This window comes from Dermacentor variabilis, unplaced genomic scaffold (assembly GCF_050947875.1).
Source record: "Dermacentor variabilis isolate Ectoservices unplaced genomic scaffold, ASM5094787v1 scaffold_12, whole genome shotgun sequence".
Lineage (NCBI taxonomy): Eukaryota > Metazoa > Arthropoda > Arachnida > Ixodida > Ixodidae > Dermacentor > Dermacentor variabilis.
This window is the reverse complement of record NW_027460280.1, coordinates 8,053,133-8,057,968: the sequence shown is the minus strand read 5'-3', so window position 1 is coordinate 8,057,968 and position 4,836 is coordinate 8,053,133. Positions and strand designations below refer to the sequence as shown.

The 4,836-nt window shown below is 45.3% G+C and overlaps 1 long non-coding RNA gene across 1 annotated transcript; it reads left to right on the top strand.

The window, feature by feature from the left end:
- Positions 1–1,994: 1,994 nt before the first annotated feature.
- On the top strand, positions 1,995–3,763 carry LOC142566315 (uncharacterized). Its single transcript, XR_012825021.1, has 2 exons — positions 1,995–3,323; positions 3,382–3,763. It is a non-coding gene; the product is annotated as an uncharacterized LOC142566315 (long non-coding RNA).
- Positions 3,764–4,836: the final 1,073 nt, after the last annotated feature.

Sequence of the window (4,836 nt, the reverse complement as noted above, 5' to 3'; positions counted from 1 at the left end):
CAGAATCTTTTGCCTGGCATTTATGTGGCATGAAAAGTACAAAAAAGCGTTCGCTTTCGTGTGGTACTTCTATGCCGGCCACCACACAAGCATGATGCATGATGCGCATGCTGTCGTAAATGCATGATGCAAAAGCTACGATTATTCGGGGCGTCAAAAGCAACGTCGGCTTTCAGCACCGGGCCGGTGCAATGCCGACCATTATTGTCGTCAGGGCCATGGCTGGCCCGCGTGTGGCATGCGCTCGGCTGCGTTGGCCAAATAGAATGGCCCTACGGCTGGCCGACTGACTACGTACCTAAAGCCTTGGTAGGCCCTCGTATGGGACGCCGTCGGCCAAGTCGGCCACAGTGGTCGGGCCTACATCGATTGCCGACGATCGGCCGACGTTAGGCCAATGTCAATCCCCAAAGCTGGGCCGCCCTTGGTTGCCGAGGTCGGGCCAACCGTTTTGCAGTCGGCCGGAGACGTCGGGCCGACTTTTTGCCACGGTCTTTTTGTTGCTTGGGAGGGGACAGGGTGTGGCCGCTTGACTGTGCCCTAACGGGATGAGCAGAAGCGCAAATGTGAATGGTCTGCACGGTGCAGCCACCTGGTAGCACAGAGCTCAACCATATACAGCAGCAGTAACGAAGTGTATTCTTCTTTGCTGCTGGTGTGTATTTTTCGCAGGAGTAAAATCATCAACACGTTGTTTTTATACATGTTTAAAATGTTTTACACTTGGTTAGAGCAATATTAGCGCTTTGTGTGGCTGGTTAAGCGCTGCGCAAACAAGTGGCTGGACCGTGCAAACCGATCAGGCCGCTCACATCGGTCTACGCTTAACATAGAGTTAGTAGAACAACTCTAGAGGAAAAGCTGGGCCGGAAAAGTGGGAACCTCTAGGGCGCCGCCCTGTTGCTACTGGTCAATGTGGCCAGCGCAATTACTATTGAAAGAGCTGAAAGCAAGTACAGGTCACCTTATGCTTTGTCATCTAAAAACGCATACCTGATGGCTTTATGAAGGTGGTACGTTAATATTCGGTTTACAGAAAGCGATCGCTAAGTCCGTGACTTATGTAAATCACGATGTACGCATTCATGCAATAAAGAATGACGCGAATTTCGGTTTCGAATCTGTTTTTTGGATGCGCAGTAGTTTCGTACAGTTTAGGTTTGACATGCGATCGCGCGTCGACATCGGACGCAATGGCAAACTCGTGCCTTATGTGCCACCGAAGCCCCGAAGTGCTCTGGCATATAACTTCACATGTAAGTAAACGAATGTATCTCCTTGTTGAGAATATCACGCGAGTAGGCAGCTCTTGTGGTGCATCACAATCGTTTGAGAAGCGTCACAGTAGAGCATTTTTCCACATGCGGAGCGGTGTTTTTATTTGCAGGTTTCCCTTCAGTAGGAAATTGCTGGACAGGCGGACCGGCGCACCGGAATTTTACTGGCGAAGCCGCAAGCAACTCAAAGAATCTGTTTAATTGTTGCACTTTGAACAATCATGCTTCTACAAAGGCCACAGCAGAAAAACAGCCTGATGCCGAGTATTTCTGTGCCACGAAGTAATCAAGAGGCGAGTGCCTAATGCGGACGAAATCGAGTGCATCGAGACTTAGAACGACAGAAAGCTGAGCTAGTTGGTAAGGATTCATTATGCAAAACAGAGGTGAGGCGTGCAGACAGGACACAAGAGTAGAGAAGTGGGCAGCGCTCGTGTTGTTTGCTTGTAAATACTCTACTCTTGTGTCCTGTCTGCACGCCTCACCTCCGTTTTGCATAGCGAGTGCATCAACCCACATCTTAATAGCGTAGGCGTTTTATTAACTGTGCAATATTTTCAACACTTCCTTGCATGCCATTTCATGTGGAATATTTTTCTGGTCACAAATTTGTGCAGCGAATCTATTTGCATGGTCGACTCCCGGTTTGTGGGACCGTTCACTTGCACTTGATGCTGAGTCTTTTACATGTATCCATAAACTGCAGATATGCACATCAGATCCCTGCGAGCATTTTCAAAATTAATTATTTGAGACAACAGGCACCATATGCAATACTGACATAATCTCAAATACCACTAAGCAGCTGGGACACACTTTTGTTGAGTATACTCGCAAGTAAAATAAGTGATCATGTGGACAGCTCCAGCTGATTTTCCTTAAATCAGTGTGTACAAGGGGTATGCAAAGATAATGTTTTTTCTCGCGCACCGATTATTTTGCTGTATAAGCAAGAGAACCCACCACGTTAGTGTAACGTATCTTGTACATCACACTAATATGTGTTTTAATTTACCAAGTGAAATGAGTTACTTTTATGGCTCATTCAGTCATATCACACTTCAAGCTGCATTCATCAATCTTCAGTTGGATTTTGCAAATGTTTAATGAAACATATTTCCCTTTTATGCATATATGCAATGGCAAGCCCTTCCGTGTGTTCCAAAGGTAAAGTTTAAGCTCTAAATTAAAGAAGACATTTCTAGTCAGAAACAAACAAAAATGGTGAATGCAGAGTATCAGAAGCCCAAGGTACAGAAATTACGAGAAGTGTCAAATGATTTTAAGGAAAGAGTCGTATTTGAAAATGCAAGACTCTTTAGTGGAGGTCAAGCAAGTCAATATAGGTAGAGTACTCTGCAAAATTATACGAGTGAGAGGATGTCAAACAATGGGTCAGGAAATGCGTTGTTTTTCTGCAAAACAAAAGCTGATTGCCATTACATAAGTCACTTTAGCATCATGAGACTGCTGGTTGATAAATTCAGAAATAAACAAAAAAACAAGACACGCAAAAATAAAAAACAATTTAATGATGCTCCCTCCACACTGGGATTAATAAAAACAAACACATCACATCTAATGTGGACATATCAGACGCCTTGTGAAACACTAAAGAAAAAATTCAGTTTCGAGCTATGGCACTTGCCGCATAGATGTGGGTGGCCTTGAACTAATAGTGATAGTTACCACTGCATTTAGAAATTGAAAGCATTCATGCAGACAAGGAGGATTCTTTATATTTTTGGCTACCACTTCAAATGCCTCCACCAAGTGCTACAATGCTGCACGCAGCCATACTAAGGATCTCGCAGCAACACCTGCAGGTAAAAAGCAGAAGCAGTCAGAGTGCTGGTGTGTACTGGACACTATGTTTGAAAACTTTTAGGCAAGAAGAGTGCAAGAAGCAGACATAACAACTGCATTTATTTCCATAATTCCCCATTTGAATGGCCTTTTCTTTTTGCTTAGACAATGACTACGCCTAGCCACTGCAGCTCCCTCATACTTACTCCGCAAGCCAATAGGCCGTGGAGGCAAATGCAGGTAAGAGGCAAGAAGCAATAGCACTGGTATCGACATTCATCTAATTTTTTTCTTTTAGGCGGCCAGCACACCTCGAACAGCCACTTCGACTGCGGGTGTGTCACCCCAGTCGCCAAGGAAACATTTGAGGGAAAGCGACAGGCAATGTGAACAGCCACTTTTCCATGTAAACGATACTCTTTCTCTCGGATGACTCCTACGCCTCGCCACGCCAGCACACTTGTGCACAAAGATGCCGTGGAGGCACGTGCAGGTCAGAGGCAAGAAGCAGTGGCACTGGTGTCGACATTCACCCAATTTCTTTTTCTTACACCGAGGCAGCCAGCACACCTCGAACAGCCACCTTGACTGCGGGTGTGTCAGTAGATTCCTGTTGTACATATGCTCATAATAAACTTCAGTAAACTTGAACTTGATAATAAACTTGAAGGCAAATAGGACATTGATGCATTGTTTTTTTGAACATTTATTGTACACATACAATATATGTTATACTTTGCAGTGCTACAGAACGTATTTTGAAGCTTCCTCCTATATTTTGCACCTTTAATTACGTATGTGTTGTGTGGCCCTCAATGCAGTTCATGTTGTAGCAGCTGCTTTGTCTGTGTATCGCACATTGGCTTAAGCTCGTGATATCCACATGCTTCTCTCACATATACAAAATAAAGTTCTATGTAGTCCTCAGTGTTACAACAAAAAATGAGAGTAAACAATCCGATCGTGGAATTGTGTTTATTACAGCAATTCCTATGACAGTTATTGACAAGTTGACAACTTGAACTGTTCAATCCGTCCATAGCCTCCTCTATTGTTCAAAAGTAAAGGAGGCTATGATCCGTCATGGCAAGGAATTGTATGTATACATAAAAAAAGGGGGGGGTATGTGTGTGTGTGTTTGTAGTGGGGGGTATAGGATTAGGGCGGTACGAAAAAATGTACCAACACCGTCCTCTAGACCCATTCCGTTAAGGTACCGTAACAAAGCGTATCATGCATAAAGTTCATACAACCAACTCTGATGTTACTACACACGCCAGGCGACGCGAGCTACATTTGCCATGACGCATTCGCGACTGCACCGGATGCTCTCCATATTATTCTCGTTAATCGTGCGCACTGCACCGAGGCAAAAGAAAGATCATGGGCGCAGGTGCCTTTAATGTATCTCGACCTTGCGAGGCACTGCTGCGCGTGCCAGGGGAGCTGTCCGTGCGAACACTCCCTGGCACACATTTGCCTCGGCGGCCCCAACCTATGTACCGTTCTACTTCGAGCTTTGATACCCCCACTGTCCCTTGGGTGCCCTGGAGTTCCTGCGCCGCCTGCTTTATTATAATCTCGGGTGCTCTCCTGAGACTTCCGTTTGTCGGTTACATGTGCCCTACAGCTGGATCAGTACTTATAATAATAAAAAAACCCGATCTATCGTCGCGACGATAGATCGCGAAAGCGGCTTTTGCAACATACCGCGTCCGTGCGAAGAGAATTACGGAACGCCAACGAGGAATCT